The sequence below is a fragment of the Misgurnus anguillicaudatus genome, chromosome 8, assembly GCF_027580225.2.
Source record: "Misgurnus anguillicaudatus chromosome 8, ASM2758022v2, whole genome shotgun sequence".
Classification (NCBI taxonomy): Eukaryota; Metazoa; Chordata; class Actinopteri; order Cypriniformes; family Cobitidae; genus Misgurnus; species Misgurnus anguillicaudatus.
In genome coordinates, this window is record NC_073344.2 from 6,233,779 (window position 1) to 6,253,767 (window position 19,989).

The 19,989-nt window shown below is 38.2% G+C and overlaps 1 protein-coding gene across 12 annotated transcripts in view; it reads right to left on the minus strand.

The window, feature by feature from the left end:
* dlg1a (discs large MAGUK scaffold protein 1a) overlaps nucleotides 1-19,989 on the minus strand; it is a 181,635-nt gene that overhangs the window by 152,479 nt on the left and 9,167 nt on the right. The gene's annotated exons all lie outside the window — the stretch shown is intronic.

Below are 19,989 nucleotides of genomic sequence, written 5' to 3' on the forward strand. Positions count from 1 at the left end.
CTAAACTGATTGGAATTGAGAGTAGTAGTGACCACTGTATTCAGGCTATGTTTACATTAATGCGTTTATCCTTTAAAACGCGTTACTTTTGCTACGTTTACGCCTTTCATCTACACTACATCCCCGTTTTCGACCCTCATAAACGGATTCGTTCGCAAACGCTGAAGACCCTGTTTTAGTTTGAGAACTCAGACGTTGCGCTGAGTGTAAATTAACGTAGACGGAGTCTTATGTAAACGAACAGCTGACGTTAACGTGACAGCGCATCATTTTCAAAGTAAAAATTATTTTATTCATGTAAATGTTGGTTTGCATTGGAGGTTTTGCCAAAAATAGTAAACATCTACCAACCAGCTATTATAAACGCTATATCGGATTGTTTTAACATGTATCCTTATATATAATGTCTGTTTTACATTTATGTTTGAGTATTGTTGGGTTTAATGTGTTTATGTTTTGTTTAAATTTAGTTAGCTTACGAAAGATAGACTGTAATTTTATACGCCATATAGGCGTTGCAAAGGCCAATATGAAGGGAGAATTGTAATGGGTCAGACATTATTTTCCAGTTTAATGTAAGTTTTGTTTGCTACTTTAAAATGAATTTCGTTTCAGATCATTTGTCTCTTAATTTTAATCGATGTTTTGTTGATAAGTTTTGTGAATATAAATTAATAAAAACAATAAACTCAACGTCATTAATACAATGCTCGTTTAGGCGCTTGCGCTTTTAGCTATTTGTGTGTTGCTAGCGGAGGACGTGCACGGACCTCGCACACTTTTAAAAATTAATGCAATAAGCATTTCTGGTAGGCTAAAGCAATACTTCACTTCTTACTATATGTTTGATTGAAGTTTGCATTTGCTGAAATTAATTTTTGCTTCAAGTTTGCTACTGTTTAGAATGCTTTCTTTTTAAATCATAAAGACCTTTCTGTTTAGTTATAAAATCAAAATTAACCTATTAATCATATTAATATGTTGTAGGGGGGAAATAGAACAGTATAAGACTTTCCCAAACACATTTTTATAGGTTCAAAAATAGTGTCTGACTGTTATAGTTGCCAGCAAAGGACCCATGTATGACTTTTTGTCAATATCGCACACCCCTAGGCTGCGTAAACATGCAAAGGTAAGCTATTATTAGAGTAATAAGTTATTTTACACTTTTATGCGCATGCCCAGTTACGTGATTGGTCATGTTTCATGCGTTTATGGTCGTGTACAGTGTGGATGAAGATTCTTTTTAAAATGCCAGTATAAACGAGGATCGTTTTCATTTTAAAATGCCGTTTTAAAACGCAAATGCTCTAATGTAAACATGGCCTTAGTTACAGTATGTTTGGGCCTCAGAAAACAGAGATAGAAGTGATCTTGTCTGATTCAGGTGACAAGATCACTTTGAAATAAGGAAAAACAACTCCGTGACAACTCAATGCAGTAGATGGCAGTATTAAATTACATACAGACACTACAATGCAGAAGAACATTACACAGTCAGTAAAAATGGTAAAAAATTGTCATACTGTCTCTGGGTCAGGAGGAGTACCCTTTAAAAAGTTACAGTTATGTTATGTATACATTTGGTACCAATATTTACATTTGAGGTACTAATATGCACTCTTTGGTACCGGTATGTACCTCTGAGGTACTAATATGAACACTTTAGATGCAAAGGTGTACTTTTTGAAGGGGTACTGCCCCAGTGACATTAAGGGTGTTTTCACATATAGTTCATTTTAAAAGAACCAAACCCAGTTCTCTTAAAGTGAACCAGAACAGGTACTAGCTGAATGTGACCTCAGTCCTTTTGGTGTTCACAATAAAGTGGACTCAAAAGAGGACCCAGTTCTTTTTTTGGTCCTCTTCAGAACTGATGTGATCTCAGACCCTTTCTTGTTCACATCACAACTTCATAAGAACTCAGATCCCAGCTTTCTGTGCAGCAGTTGATTTTGATACAATGTCCAAACGACACGCAAAGCGGACCGGGACCTCATTGATTTCACATATCAAAAAGAAATCGAACCCAAAAGCGAACCGTACTCAGACCACCTCCTGACATGGTCTGAGTTCGGTTCACTTCTGGGTCCTTTTAGGGGGGTCTGAGATCACTTGGTTTGTTCACATATACACCCTGAACTGATCTGAGAGCGTCTGGAGGGCTCAAACAAACTAGGTGTGAAAACACCCTAAGGGACCATTTTTTTTCTGACATATAGACGGTTTCATCGGATGCACGTGATACACGTCTGGATCCGAACCTTACTTCCGGTTTCATTTTTTAATGGTCTAACTAGTTGCTAAACTGATCTCTTGAACAAATGCCTCGTCAAAAATAACAAATGTTTTGGTTTCCTATGTAATCTATGTGTTGTTGTTTTGCTTGTTATATAAATAAACTACGTTTAAAGTACTTTGTTGTTATTTATTCTTAGCGGAGTTTACCGGAAGTTACTGGGGGCCGCGACAGCCGCTTGTTTATGTTGTTACTGCTGAAACGGTCTATACGTAGGCCGTCCCTTATCAGTCACTATGCACCCTTAGGGGTGATTCACATATCTCGTTTTTTGCACGCTCAAAATTCTTTATTTTCAAATCTCATATAAAAAGGATGCTCAGGCAGTGCGATGCGTTTGTTTTTCTAGGCAAGTCCGCACCGCATCGAGTTAAAAACATTTTAACTTTTCAGAATGCCGCAAGCGCACCACACGTCATGTGACAAAAACCTACGCGCCTAGCGGTCTCTACACGTTTTTAGGCATGACATGTGAACGGCCCCTTAAAGCAACACTATGTAGTTTTTCAACCTTCATAATATACAGCGTTCGCTCGCTGGCGTGAGCTAAAGGAGGAGGAGGTCTGCCCGACCGATGCCGACTTGGCCGTCATGCTGTTGGACTAGTAAATACTGAATTTGTTGTCTGCCTGACTATGTTACTGAAGCTATCTGGTCCTCCATGTATCTTCATGAATCAATGCTAGTAGAGGAGTGAATTATCAATCTGGTAGATAGTAAACGTTAACATGCTAGTTAACATGCTAAAGAACCAAACATGATTCTTGTCGCTAACATAATTTTTTCTAACCGTGGGTTCACACTATGGATGTTAACAATGAATCGATCTTCGATTAATTGTCGATAAGAATTAAATCGATAAAAATGAACGATTGTCGACAAAGCAAGCACGTGTGTCCGGCGCCTGCGCAAAGCACATACACAGCTGGTGAAAAAATTAAACAAGCTCGAAGAAGCCATGATCACAACGATGCTTGATGCCAAACACTCACTTGGGCTTTATAACCTCTTTCGAGACGTGGCTGGCTGCTAACGCAACGAAATGGCATCCGCAGTGGATCTGAGAGGTTCCGATGCCGAAAATCTAAACACAGTTAGGATACTGAAAGCAAAGACCCTCTTCAGGGAAGCCTGCAAGATTAGCATAGCAGTGCTGCTAACGCTGCATTACACAGGGAAGGAGACCAGAAGCCATTTTTAATTAACAGATTAAAATGTAAAACTTACATTCTGGCAAGAAACTGTTAAATGTAAACTGTAACTGACTGTCGTTACACTCTGAACGCCCACAACATATATCATTGATCATCATCATTACTGGCTGAGGCGCTACACGCTAAACGGATTTTCTAATGGAAGGTTGAAGTCTTCATAATAAGCATCTTTGCTGAAAGTACGCCGCAGGTCTAAAGCTGAGGTGACGACGGGAAAAGTGCCCTTTGTGTGCTTCTTGGATATAATTACAACAAGTGATGTATCAACGACTCAGAAAGCAAGGTGAACAACTAGAAAAATCACACTTGATGATAATGAAAACTTATTTTGTCATGGACGCACGGACTTTCATCCGACTGTGCGGAGTGCCCGTTATGAGGCGGAGTTTACTGTGTCTATTAGTCATTATATTTCATTACTAGATTCAATTGATGATTTTTATCAAAACACCAACTACATTGACTCATTTTACAATCTCACTAGCATGTTATTTAGACAAAATAAAACTTTTAATTTGCATGAGGAAGCTGGCATTTTTACGCACACTTTTATGTCATTGGCTATATGTCACTGCTGTAATGGCTTCAGTGTCGGCGCCACGAGCGGGCCCTAGGGGGCATGGCCCGGCCACTTGAGTCACTGTGCCCCCTTACTTCTCAAAATAACAATGAACTTAATAATAAAAAAAAATGTGCTGCAAATACATTTGGTTATACAATGAATACTGAATAAAATTCGGAGTATAATTAATAAAAAATAATAATTAAAATACTAACCCACAATGTTTAAGAATGTGGGGCTTGTAGTGCAGACCGTGCTGTACTCTGGGTAATGTAGTCGAGGAGCGCTGTGTTCGCAAGTGCGTTGTTAATAGTGAAACAGAGAAGGAAATACGAGCTGTTTTCATGTTTAACTCAAGATTATTTGAAAGATTTGCCCTCCCACCCGTGTGATCAGATCATGTAAACATGATAAGAAAGCGAAGGAGACTGTTTCGTTGGAAATAAAAAAATGTGCTTCGGAACCACATTGTCTGCTCATCACTGCGTGTAAACAAACCCAAGTGAACTGTTACAACTACCGTCACGATAGCCGAGGCGGATGATAAAAAGGTAACAAATGCTAACATAGTCAGCCAGTTACATACAGGCAGCCACTACATTTGAACAACACAAATTCTTAAAGGTATCCCCAGTGTTTTGTCTGCACTGAAAGTTACTGTCACGTTCGGGGGCTCAATCGCCAACTAATTTTCTGTCTAAATAATGTATACTTGTAAGTCTTGGAGAAATTTCGCGACAAATAAAAGGACCTTCTTAAAAAGTTTTAAAAAGTCCTCTCGTCGCCTGCAGCTCTTCTGAAGGTAAACGCATAGTTCATTCTGGTGTTAGATATGTCAGTAACACTGTTTTCTTTTGCTGTTATTTGGTTATGTACTGGTCTTTATTATTTGCGTGAGTTATCCAGTCTTGCACTTTAACGTCATTATAAGTTATGGTTTTACTATAGTGAGGGATTTATTTGCGACAACAACTTGGCTGGCTGTAACAATCCCGCTAATTTCACGGCTAGTTGCTATATGAGTAAATATATAATAGACATAACATTTTGATTTGGTGTCTTTTATTAGCTTATTTTTAAGAAATACAAACCTTCTGGCAAAACGTTTCCAGACGCGTTAAAACAAGTTAAAAGTCAAAAGACAAACATTCGGTTTAATCATTGTAAATACAATCTCATATACGTTATTAATTATGCATATTTATTCTGTATTAATTCGTAGCTATTAAACTGTTCCTGTTAACGTGACTCGCTCACACTCGCAGTACCCGGGTGAGGCTGTGTTTCAGGCGGTTGTTCAAGGAATAAAATACCATTGAATGTTGCGACTGGCCAGTGGCCAATCAGTACCAAGCATTTTACAGTGCCATGTAGTAATAATAATAATAATAAAATAATAAGACGAACCAGGTGCCCCACCAGTAAAATAGGAGGCCCCCTCATTCTGTATTCTCTGGCGCCGACACTGAATGGCTTATTGCACTATTACTGTTAACGATTATTCGATTGATTGATCGTTAATTTAAATGATCATCGAATATGGGAAATTGCATATTTTGACATCCCTAGTTCACATCAGCCGCGTTTGAGGCGTCAACATCGCGTCTACCGCGTCTAGTGTGCCGCTTGAAACTAGACGCAGAATGAGGCGTAATCGAGTCTACCGCACCGCATTAAACGCCTCATTCGCGCCGTGAGACCTCCAGACGCGCGTCAATGCATCTTCACATTGACTTAACATTGAAATCACTTGCGCTTGACGCCTCTACCGCGGCTGGTCTGAACGCAGCATAAGGACGATTTCCCACCCTCATGTTGTTCTTGTGCAAAACTTCTGTGTGGTTAAATGCTACAAACATCATGTAGGGTTCAGTGCATGATGACTACCTCACCAAAAGTCTAACTCAAATGTGTTGCTTGTTCTGATAATCAGCAAAGTTTCGAGGTTGTGGGTATCGCACGTGTATCCCATGGTGTAAACATGACAGATTTTACGACAGTAGTAGAAGACAATACTGTTTCCCAACTGTAGGGGGACCCCGAGAGCTAGACTTATGGTGTTGCTTTAATGTGCTTTTCTGCCAAAAGCATAGATTCAGAAGAGGACCACTAAGGTTTACCATAAAATCTGAATAGAAGACCTGAAATACACAAATCTATGTCACCAGACAAAAGTATTTATACTGCTTTTATCCATTCTTTCCACTCTCTCAATGACTCTCACAGCTCTGTCTGTAAACATAAAGGATTGCGTGGCTCGCAGGTGGTGACCTATGAGAGCTGAAACTGACTCACGGCTCCTTCACATCACCTCCAACCCTTCCCGCCGCCTACCACAAGCAAAATCACGCTAACACCACTCCAGCAGCCCGGTCCTGAGCTATGAGCTCTCAGCAGGGAGAAACACCTCACCGCTCGGCAAACACACTCACTTCACAGCAAAGTTAAGATGATGAGAATATATAGTATTGTAAGGATTACGAAATAAAACGTGTGTGCAGGAATCCACACATCTGTGTTCCAACTCATGTCGCAGAGAACCTGGCAATGAGTCTTGATGTGGAGTGGAAATTACTGTTGGTCCACCCTGATGCTTTGTTACTGTCTGAGCGAATCACAGCTATGCTGATATTTCACACAACAGCACTCTTGCTTGTTTGATTTGCTTATCTATTACACGCCCTTTTGAATTCTTCATTCTGATCAATCATGTAAAATATCTTTGCATGACTCATGAAAGCAAGTTTTTCTTGTATTGCTGGAGTCTCTTTTCTCACATACTAAAACGCTTTTAACTCCAATGCAATTTTTGTTGTCCTCTTCTTTATTTATTCATTCATTCATTTATTCTTTCATTTAAGCAGACTTGTAATAAGCAGGACAACAGACAGTTAGCAGATGACTAATGCAAAAATAAACCCTGATGGTATAAAGTGGTCTTGTATTGCTGTTATGTTAGGTTACTTAGCTACTTTATTCCTAACAAATGTCTGAGTAAATTAAAGCCTGTTTTCAAATATACTAAAAAGCTTATAAAGGAGATAAACATCATAGTTTTACAGAGACCACAATGTAATGGCCATATAATCACAGCTTACAAATCCAGAAGAACTGACACAGGACTTCTTAAAATAGATCTGCTTCAGTTGACTAAAATAAATACCAAATCCCGTTTATAATGTGGTGTGGAGATGACCTCAAACAGTATGAAAAGGAGACTTAGAAAGCTGGTGTCCCTTATGCACATCTTTTTTATATTGAACAGATCAATAAACCTGTCAAAATGCTTGATGTAGTTCTGCTTGTTTTAAGGAAGACACAAGATTTTTTTACAAATGACTAATGTCCTGATAAAGGTTCAACTAATAAAGCTCTCCTCTATGGCCCTTAGCGTGGGTACAATATTTCTTCTAGCAATATTTCATAAAAAAATTGTGAGGAAAAGTTAATACAAAGTTGTAGTGTTCTTATAAATAAACTGTCAATCATTCAGCTGATGCAACATTGGAAATACATTTTTGTGTCTTGTGAATGTTAATGTGAATTAAAGATTGAACAAAATATTAGAGGGATTGTACAGCCTTTTTTTCATTCTTTAAAATAAATGTATGTCACCTACCCTGAATAGGGTCTATCATATAGATATTACACTTACCATGGCAGAAGCATTGAGATGAAATCATTGTTTTTTCACATTTGTGATAATGTCCGATAATCTAGTTTTGAGATTTGGAGCATCAAAGTTTGATTTTATTCATTGGTTTCAATTTCCACATTTTACAAAAATCTGCCTCTCATCTGCCACCCCAATTTGCTGAATGACCCTTGTAAAAGGTATACACTGTTATGGTGCCTTCACACCAGATGCGGAAGAGGCTGCAAGCACGAGCGATTTACATGTTAAGTCAATACAAATATGCGAAAAAGCACCCTGTGGAGCGGGAAGGGCGAATGACGCAGTGCGGATGGCGCGTTCTGTGCAAATTGAGCGTTGCCACGTGATCTGCGAGGGTAGAAAAATCTGAACTTTGGCAGTTTTTCGCACCACGTTAACCAATCAGGAGCTTGCTCTAGCCATGGCATGATTACAGGAAGCGAGTGGAGGCAGAAAAACAAAACAACAATGGAGGACAATCATCATCGCTACACGAGACATCTTGGTACTTTTACAGAAATTAAAAGGATCTTGTTTGGAAAAAAGTGAGTGAGGAGGTCGAACAATCTGGTAAGTTTACTCAATGTGAGCTATATAAGCCCCTCCCATGACGCGAATTTACGCTTGAATGTCTCGAATGACTAGAATTTCACGTGAAAAGGAAGAGAGTAAACTCAAAATGTTCAAGCATCCAACAACGCGCGAATAGCACATTTTTGCTGCCTCTTTTGCAATTGGTGTAAACGCACAGTAAGCAGGGTTCCCACACCTTAGTTTACTTCAAATTCAAGGACCTTTCAAGGACTTTCCAGGTCTAATAGACTAAAATTCAAGGACTAAATGTGGGAACGCATTTCAAGTGAGAGCAAGGTTACATTGTGTTACCTTTTAAAATGCATTGTTACAATTCCCTTTCGAGGGAACTCGCGCTGCGTCACTGCGGTGACACTTTGGGGACGCCTACAGGGGTAAGTGCGTCTGAATGTGTATATCAAATTCAACCAAAGGTGAGGATTAACGGCAAAGACAGGGTGACGCGGGAGCCAGGAAGTATATCGCTATGTGAAATATTGCCAAAGACGGCGCTACAGGGATGCAGGAAGTATGGCAAGGGAGACGCAGCGTCTCGTTCCCTTCTCAGGAACAACAGTTACATACGTAACCCGCGACGTTTTCATGTGTCAAACACAACTATGCAAAAAGCATTTTGGTATGAATCAACATTCGCTTACAGAAGATATAAGCATTTAAAGGGAACAGTTTAGCACGTGTGCTTAAAAAGTCTAGAATTTAGTATATGATACTATCCTACACTACACAGGGAATAATATGGAATTTTTTTCCCAGAATTTTTTTTTTGCATAAAATAGATTCAAGCACTTTCAATGACCTGTATCTATGCATGTATATTTTCAAAAACTTCCTAGGGCCTTGAATTTTTTTCCCCAGATTCACAAACTTTCAAGGATCCGTGGGAACCCTTTAAGGTACAAAAGCGGTCACTTCTTAAAAAGGTCCTAATAAAATGTCCATTTAAGAGTACTAATATGCACCTTTTAGGTAAATATGTCTACTTTGGGTACCGTCCCAGTTGTACGGGACAGAGAAAGTATTTCTTGTACTGTGTAATGTTCATCTAGACACCTGTATATAACTTTACTATACAAGTAAAGTTCAGCTGAATTTCAAGAGATTTTGTTCAGTGTCCCCTGAGAGCAATTCCAAGGACTGTGGTGATGCTTAAAATATGCAGTGCACAATAGCCAGCAGCAGAAAACAAGCTGGCATTCTTTCTGAGCACACTCACACACTGAAAGGTAATTTATTCCTCTCTGTCCAGAGGGGTCAGACTCAGGGGTGGGCGTCAGCCTCTGGCTCCGCCACAGGTGTCTCATTAGATTGCCTGCACCATGCTGTCAACTTCACTGGAGTTTGAGTCTCTTGTACAACAGCTCAGCTGCAGCACAAAACACAGACTACAAATAAATGTGTTTTTTTTGTCTCAACTCCAGCCTGCATACGTTTCACTGTTCTTTGGGGGTATAAATAACTGACTATGCTGTGCTTCAATATTCAAAACTGGAGGGCTTTTTGGATATTATAAAAATTAAATAAAGTTTAGTTTCGCGATAGTTTCAAGTGCGCACGTAAAACTAACGCGTTTTGTTTCGCGTGCGCACCTGAAACTTTTAGATTAACACATGAAACTAAACTTTAGATTTTTTTACTCCAATGTTACCTTAGGGGCTCGGTAGATATCCATACATTTACAGCAAAAAAGCCTCCTATTTTTACTTCCATGACTAAACGGCTTTTAAAGGTTTTAATCCAAAAAAATAACAATTTTAAAACAAATGGAAAACAACACAATTATTTAACATTAATGTTAAACTGGGTAAACTAATCTAAATAGGGATTAGACATCGCCCCAGCGCAACTGGCTTTTAAAGGGGATGAGAGCTGAAACTCTGATTGGTTTATTGCACGTTACGCCAAAAACACACCCATTACTCATTACAAGAATAGGAACAACCCTTTTCGACCGTGCGCTCGGCGCACAAACCATTTTTCCCATCATTAAAATAGCAAAAGTGGATTTGGACACGCCCATTATGACCGTGCGGCGTGCGCTATAGACCATGTGCTTAGATTGTTAAAATAGGGCCTTAAGAGTAACTAGGTCCATACAACTATGTTAAAGAAAATAAAAAACATACAATCCACCATACAATAGTAAATACGATTTATTTCATATTTTTAGGACACCAATGCTTCAATATCCAAAAAAGTATTATAAAACATAATATATTATAAAAATATTATGAACATTTTATTTGAACGCAGATTGTCTGTTCTTTCATTTAATGTTTATTTAAAGAACAGTGTTTTACTGCAGCCATTATACTAAAACTGGGTGGCAACTTAAAAAAAAAAAAACGCTGACGGGGAAAGAGTTAGCATGCTTCCAAGCATATTTGATTATTACTTCAACAGTTGCACAATATGAATGTTAATGTATAAATTAGATACATGTTGATTTAAGAAAATAAACACCACAGTCTTTAAACAGATTTTCATTGTGTCTTTGCTGTGTCTGTTGGGAACTGTGCTCTGTTGCAGCCACACTTGATTCTGAGGAACTACTTTGTTTTGCGGAAGAGTAAAATTTGTACTATTAAAATTACAACTTATTTATGTTTTATTTTATGAAATCCTGCTATGCATATGAAGTAACCGTTTTATAAAAGCAATAAGCCCCGCAAAGCAGTGGGGTTACAGTGCATTTTATAACAGCTAAGGGGGTTTTAGGCACTCCGCTTCGTGTCGTGCCTAACAACTCCCCTTAGCCGTTATAAAATGCACTGGTAACCCACTGCTTCTTGGGGCTTATTGCTTTGATATACTTTACCTAAACAATTCAAATAAATCTAACTTCTAAAATAAAAATAATTAAGTGACTTAATTAAATAACAAATGTTTTTCATGAATTATTAAGTAGGTTTTATTTTATTTTAGTAGGTAAGTTGTACTTAAAAAAGCAGTACATTTTACTTAAAAAAGTTAGTTCTTAGGTTATTTTCGTAGTTCATTCTCCTCTGAACAAGGCATTTTCATCTACACAACTGCCACTTACTGGATATTTTCTCTTTTTCAGACCATTCTCTATAAACCCTAAAGAAGGTGCGTGAAAATCCCAGTAGATCAGCAGTTTTTAAAATACTCAGACTAGCTCATTTGTTACCAACCGCCATGCCACGTTCAAAGTCATTTAAATCCCCTGTCTTCCCCATTCTGATGCCCGGCCTGAACTTCAGCAAGTCATCTTCAACATGTCTAGATGCCTAAATGTATAGAGTTGCTGCCATGCGACTTACTGGTTAGCAATGCGTGTTCACAAGCAATTGAACCTAATAAAGTTGCCGGTGAGCGTATATACATTAGACTAACTTCAAACAGACAGCCAACAGGATTGATAAAGGCGGCAACAGCTGGGGATCTTACTGCTCCAGACTGGATCTCTACATGAATCGCCCACTCAGCAAGATTGCCACTGTGTGCATGAGAGAGAGGTGCGGAAGCAAAGAGTACAAAGTGTGTGTATTTAAAGGGATGCTCCAACCTAAAACAAAAATTTGTGTCATCATGCACTCACATATAGTTTACTCATATAAATTCAAGCTGTTGTCTGGCTCCACAACAATGTATCACGCAACTTATGAAACCTTTGCATCTTTGTTTGAGCTTGTATGCTTTAGTCTCCATTTATCTTAACTGCATAAAAAGAATGACAGAGTACATGACAATTTCATTTTAGGATGAAATATTGCTGAGAACATACTTTGCATTTGCACACTGAAGTGTGTCTACATGCATGTGTGCGTACGCAAACCCACGTTAGTGAATGGGAGATCACTGAGCCAGCCCGTTGGCTCCCATCTGTTTTCACACAACTGACCTCTAACACCTGCTGACATTAAATGTTTCAAATAATAAAATAATTCTCGTATGTTTTATCTCAAATCAATACGTTTTATCCAAAACGTATACTTATGTGGCAAGTAGCTTTGTAGGAAGTGGCATAAGAATCAGCTGGCCATTTTAATAAAAAAAGTAATCACCCTTCAGTTATTTTTTTAAATGACAATTGGCTGACTGAAAGTTATTTTTTACTACTGTTACTGAAACCCAAATGCATCTTTGTGAAAAAGCATTAAGTACTGCTACAATACTGCACAGTTACAATTCTCTTACAACCCTAAATTACTTTTGAGTTTGCAAATAAATAAAAATAAACACATAACCTAAAAAGATCAGCTCATGTGCTATTTATAGATCACAGCTCTGATCCTACATCTAAAGAGACCTACATTATGAAGGAGAAAAAAAAACACAGCTCCTTCCTGATGATGGTGTCAATCTCCGAAAATATCATCAATAGGTACTAATAAACCAAATATATTTTTACTGACAGATTGGGTGCAAAATGAAAAATTAGAAATGCCAAATACTTTACATTAATGCTCTCGTTTGAATCCTCCATTTAGCCGTATCGTCTACGCAAGTCTTCAAAGTATGACACCTCAACGTGAACTCCAGTAAAGCAAGTGCTCATTGATACAACACCGATTCTTGTGGCTACTCAAATGTATTTCAATTGACCAAGACAAAGATCAAATACTCCTACAATCAAAAATAGGTCATTCCAAAGACAATTAAAGGATAAATGGTAAGCTACTTAAAGCTTAAGGAGGTAAGGCAAGGCTGAAACTTTTACTTGCCTCAAAATAATCACCTCAAAAAACTTCTTCTATAGCACAACTACAACATTTATAACAATAAATCAAAAAGAAAATTCATTTAAAAATGTATTTATATTCTTTTAAATGTGTGCAATTTAAAACTATATTGTAAACTACTGCACTACTCCTAAAGAAGCAGTAAATCAAAGAATAAATTTTAACTAGATTTTTTTCTTATATAAGACGTCATCGTACTTAAATGAACATCCTGCAAGTTTCAGAACCGAAAACGTCTTTGTTACTGTTTTTTGCACCAAGCCCAGAAAACAGCCGATCCAGGAATGTGCCAATGTGTGACGTTGTAGAGATTTTAAACACCACCTCAAAAGTCGAATGGCAACGACTACTTTTGTAGCCCCTAGGGTTGTGCCGATAGACGATAGTATCGTGTATCGACAATCGTCAGACATATCGCCAATAGCAGGCTTTCATGATGATAGCTGGGGATGTTATTATTATCATTGTAGTTTTACATTAACATGCGCATTGCATTCTTTTCCTCACATGAGAGGGTTTATGGGTTTCACTTTGCGCGAGAGAGCTTGTAACGCGCGGATTCCGTCTCGCACGCACCTGGGGCCGGTTGCACCAGCTGTGCATAAGTTACAACGTAGCCTAGTTACGACGTAAATGGGCACTAAATTACAACTTACCCACTAGGGATGTTCATATCAGTTAATTTTCCCGACCGACAACCGCAGCTTATGAACCGAACATTAACCGTTAACTTATAAGATTTTAATATTAAGTTGTAATTGAGTAAAAATACAGTTTACGGTTGTCTGTGACCTAGTAAAAACAAAACATTTCATTTGAACGTGTAAACAGCAGCGACAGATCAACAACAGAACCAGGATTCGTACATCAGATATTCATGCAACATTACCTTATCAAAGAGCACGCGATCAGTCCAGAGGACTAATATCCAAAAAGGGCAGATTGTCTCTTTTTCATCTACCACAGTGGTCATTTCTAAAGCAGGAAGCTTCGTCTTTCTCCGTTTGTGCAAAAAAAAAAGAGATGTTTATGGTCAGGGCCAGAGGCCATCAGCGAAGGTCTGTCCGGATGTGCCCGAGACGACGACGGACCGCGTCATCTTGCGCGGAAACACGCGTCTCCGTTCAGCTTCCAAACACGCACACAAATTATTTCTCATCAGACCGTCAGGACAGCAATAATTTGTGTAATTTACATGACATTCACAAATTAAAGATAGAAAAGTGGTGAAATGTCTGACGGCTCATGAAGGCACGCACCTTGCGTCAACAAATATTTTTTTCTTTTAACTGATAATGTTAATCGGTCATAAACTCTTACCTTCGGTTACCGGTTAAGCGGTCAATGTGAACATCCCTATTACCCACTACTAAATGTTTTTCCGTTGCACCATTAAACTTAGTTTAAACGTAACAATACGTTGTAACTAAATATTTACGGAAGCCTCTGTCCATAAATAGCGGTCTGAATAAGATTAGATCACATCGATGCGCTCATAATTGATTGAAGAGCCGCAAGTTCGTCAACAGGTTTTCAAGAACTGTTTTGTTTTCCTTGTATCCATCAATTAAAATAAGAATTTCTTCATGGCTGAAATTTTTCTTCCTGTTTATTTTCTCCTCCATGTGTGGGATAGATATTTTCAAATAAAAGTGTACTATTTTGAGGTCAATAACTTTGGTTTTAACGTCTTTTTAACTTTCAGTTTAGGCCAGTCAAGAATGTGTTTGAGATTACGTGTTCACACTATTTCCTGTTTACCTATTAGAAGGCTTGTGATTGGGTTAAGAAAAATAGACGTCATTCTATGCGACACCGCATTACTTTACGGAGAGCTTACAGTCTACTAGCTACGTTCTGCCTTAAGAACAAATGGTGCAACCGAATAAAGTACAGAGTTAGTTATAAACTTGCTAGTAGTTACTAAGCCTCAAGTTTGGACTTTACATCGCAGTTTAAGTAAGAACTTAAAGGAATAGTCTACTCATTTTCAATATTAAAATATGTTATTACCTTAACTAAGAATTGTTGATACATCCCTCTATCATCTGTGTGCGTGCACGTAAGCGCTGGAGCGCGCTGCGACGCTTCGATAGCATTTAGCTTAGCCCCATTCATTCAATGGTACCATTTAGAGATAAAGTTAGAAGTGACCAAACACATCAACGTTTTTCCTATTTAAGACGAGTAGTTATACGAGCAAGTTTGGTGGTACAAAATAAAACGTAGCGCTTTTCTAAGCGGATTTAAAAGAGGAACTATATTTTATGGCGTAATAGCACTTTTGGGAGTACTTCGACTCGGCGCAGTAACACCCTCCCTCTCCCATTATGAGAGTGAGAAGGGGAGCGGACTTTTCAGGCGAGTCGAAGTACTCCCAAAAGTGCTATTACGCCATAAAATATAGTTCCTCTTTTAAATAAGGTAATAACATATTTTAATATTGAAAATGAGTAGACTATTCCTTTAAGAACCACTGGTGCAACCCTACCCTGGACTTAATGCACGCGCCTTGGACTCTTGCTCAGACCTGAATGCATGCAGCATGGACTCCTTTTGTAGTGGGAATGATTCGCACTCTTCCTCGCACATGAGCTTGTAATACGCGCGGCTCTGGCATTTTCTCTAGAGAGGTTGTTAGCGCGCAGAGGGTTAAAACCAGCAAGTGTGTTGTTCCCGCTTCCTGGCACGCAGTAAATTTTAGGTTGCCTGGACTTTTCCGCACTCGGATTAATGGCATCAGTTTTAAGAAGGTTGCGGTCTTGACAGTGTTGTCCTTGTTTCTTTTTTGTCCATCAATCAAGTGACTTGTCATAAATGGAGTAAAGAATGAACAAATAAATAAATGAGTAAACTACTGCCCCGCCCCCCGAAACTATCGCGTATTGGCAATTTCACAGGCTGACGATAGGACGATCTCAAAATGGGGCATATCGCCCAACACTAGTAGCCACGCCCACAGGTTTGCGTGTAGGGAAGTAACACATGGGGTGAAGAAAACCGTATGCAGCTTTCCAACAATCAGCAAAATGCCTTTAAAGATTGCCAAAGTTTGTATAACACAGTCACTGTATAACCTTCCCTCGGAACCTAACATTAGGAATACGTGGTAGAAGTTTGTTTTTAAAGAAGTTCCAGCTCGCGTGTGGAAAACAGATTGTTTGGTTGCTTCATTGTACTGCGGATTCATTTGTAAAGAATGTTACCAGCCGCGATTTAGATTCTGGTGCACGCTTACTTGGATGCATTGTCATTTGTGTATCATCTCTAGCTAGGGGTGTAACGATTCATCGTGCAAATGTGCGTTTTCTTAATGAATGAATTTGAATGAATTACGGTGAAATCCCGGCACATCCGAATGCCAGAGGGCGCTCCCGTGCAGAAACTTCCTTTGTGCCACAGAAGAAGTAGCATTACAAACGCTATTCCAGGAAATGTCTACACATGAATATTTATACGCTGTTCTTCAAATTGTTTCAGGTATTTTCATGATAATAAAGAATATTTTAAAAGATTTTGTTTAACGAGTGTTGCTTTTTTAAATGCACGTTATAAACGACTCCGACTCATAATGATTTGAGATTGATAAGGACTTCCTACTGACCAAATGCTGTAATACAGGCACAAGCTGTGCATAAAACAAAGAATCGCAGCCTTGCGATTCAGAATCGATTTCAGACAGGCATTTTTAATGAGGACCGCAATTGAATCGTGATTGAATCGTTACATCCCTACCTCTAGCACCCAGAATCTTTTGTGGCTATTTTTACACACAAAGGTTTTCAAAACAATTCCCCACATGTAATGATGGGGAATGAAGCTATCCAATGAATATTTTGCAGTGGACATAGCAGTGGACCTTTACTTCCAGGTCTTCAATGCGGCCCGCCTATCAAAACTGAGCATTTCTTGAGCCAGCCTCAAAACCAGGGTACAAAATAGCCTATTACTTATTGCTTTTGTGTTTTTGACTGTAAAAACTATGCAAACATCCTAAGTAGACCTCAGGCAACAGTATAAAACAATAAAAACAGCTGATTCGTTGCCCCTTTAAATAGCTAAGCAGTAGGCTTTTTAGACATGATCTAAAGCAGGGCTCAAAAGCAAAGCTTCAAAAAGGACTGAAGTATCTGGTTGGTTTGTATATTCACATTTGTTCTGTATGTGCAGTTTGCAAAAACAATGTTTTGAATAACAGGTGAGGGTTAGGTCTTATGAATAGATTCATGATGATTATACTGTTGCAGGTTCACAACTGGGGGTGTGTTCAGTGAACACATTAGCCCAAAATAGAGCAGAAGAATTAGTTTGTCAAAACAGGTTAAATTACACACTTATGCATTAAAGGGGTCATACCATGCTTGCTCATTTAAAATTTAGTTTAATGTGCTATGCTGGCATAGTTCACTCATACTCCCTTTACACCAGTAGGCTGGTGCAAGAACCGGTCTTATTTCCATTAACATGCAACCCAACTGACATATGGCGGAAGCTACGTTTAAATGGCAAGTAACTATTAAGTTAAAAAAGGAAACCATTTTACTTTGTGTTTTTGAAAAATTTTCACGTACACATCGCTTTAAAAAAGATCTGTGTTTACACGAATCCGCAAGCACAACTAAAAACGCTGTATTATGTTTACCGGTCCAGTAGATGGCGATGTTACTTTGTAAGAAACACTACACACCTGCATATATACGCAATCTTCTACAGAACGATAAATACAAACAATCAAGATGGCAAAAGCTTCGGGCAGTAAGGCTGGGCGATTAATCGGTTTCGAAGCGCAATTGCGATGTGAACCATCGCCATTAGCAAATCGTGAAAGGCTGCGATATGAGAAATATGCAGTAAGTGACAATCAAACTAATGCGTGAGGCACCCCAACCAAAATACCTCTTCTCCCAAACTGACAAGTTGTTTCAATGCCTGTGTCTCTCAATGCATGTTAAATACACCTGGCTCCGGATTGCAAGACTTTGCCTGTTGTGGGAGATGCGCGCGAGATTAAACTTGATGTACATGCGCAGCTTGTGTCTCTCATGCTTGATACTTATCTATAGACCCCATTGCTTATATGACAGCAACACAAGAATGAGCATTAAACCAGTGACCGCTGGCAACTGGATGGGGTGTGTCCAGTCGTGTGACAAAGTTGACAAATGTTTAACTTTATGCAAATTATGAGCGACTTTTGGGAGCAACTACCAATGAGAACGAAGCAGTGGAGCTCACGTCATCCATCTCTCGTCAGTTACTGGAGTGGACGGTACTCATTTGTGTATGACAACCAGATTTAGAAACGCCTCTTTGGAAAGAGATGAGCGACACACAGTGACAAAGTTGCTTATAATGTGAATGTACCTCAGCGCGTGGAATGTACGGTTCTGACTGGGGCGCATCACATTGATAGGGGATCCCTAACAACCTGTTGTGTGTGACTGTTGCGGTTTAAAGGAAAATACACAAAAAAGAGTAGATGGATTTGTATAATAACAGGATGTTTTTGCACACACACAGGCAATTTATTTTCTCAGAGAAACATTTAAAAATGCATTTTCTGGGTTAGGGGGGCTTTAAGGTCTGTGATTATTGCAGAGCAAATTGTTTTGTGTACCTTTTATAATGGCCGCATAACAAGCCACTGTTTAGCACAAGCATCAGTTATGTTTTCATCAAGGGCAAAATGGAGGACTGTTTTAGGAAGTTCTTTGAAATAAACAACATTAAAAAAAGTATATTCTGCACAACTATTAGGTTGCAAAGCTCTGGAATTTTGGAAATATTCCAAGTTGGAGGGTTAAGGAAATTATATTTGGCAGTTTTTACAAGTTGTCTCATAAACAAACATTAGCTTCCTCAACAACTGACTCATCTTCATCCGTGTGCAAAAATTCCCATATATTCCTGTAATTTAATTTTCATAGAAAGTTTCCAAAATTCTGCAACCCTATGCACAACCACAGTAACTAGGGGCTTTTCCAATGGCATTCCAATGGCAGGCAACAGGTAGGCTCCGCAAAATATTTGCCATGAAGGAGTGACAACGTGTAAAGTAAACTTACAGTATGTCATATGTTCTTCATTCCCTTTGTATTCATTGCTAATGAATACTGTAATATTCAACCTTATAAACTATGGAGGACCACAAGAGTCATGCAAAATGTAATAAAAAACTTCAATATTAAATAACTACCTGGACAATAAAAATAGCAATTAATAGATTTGTTTAAAAATTAATTAATTAATCTATAAATAAATAGACAAAGTTACAAAAGGATCATTATGTAACATTTTATTAGGCAATAGAAGTGAGATTTTAAAAATATTGTAGAAATGAAATATTAATCCATTAATAAAACACTCAATAAGTTCATCATTTTAAATTGCACTTATAAATTCTTAATTAAATAATGGAATTTCAAAATGTATTTCAAAAAGCGATTTAAAAAGAGAAATAAATAACTGGATTTATAAATTCAACTACACATACAGGTTTAAATAAGGCATTTAAAAGGGCATTTCCGTTTTCAATTCCCGATTGTTCTCCTTATTTTTTTCGCTATTCGATTTACTTTTCATTTTAGCCTCTCTATTTAGCTTTTCCGTGACTCTTTGGGTCCTTGCAAATAGACAAATGAGAAATGCAAATTAGCTATGGCCAGGTGGATGTAACAAGCTCGCTGATTGGCTCTGATTGTACGTCATGCGCAGATTTATAGATCTCGGATGAGGACCCAAAGAGTCACGGAAAAGCTAATTTTGAATTTTAAACATTTTGAAATTCCATTATTTAATTAAGAATTTGTAAATGCAATTTAAAATGATGAATTATTGAGTGTTTTATGTTGTTTTTGTAAATTGTTTGAACTATTTATTAATGGATTAATATTTCATTTCTACATTATTTTTATAATCTCACTTTTTATTGCCTAATAAAATGTTACATAATGATTTTTTTT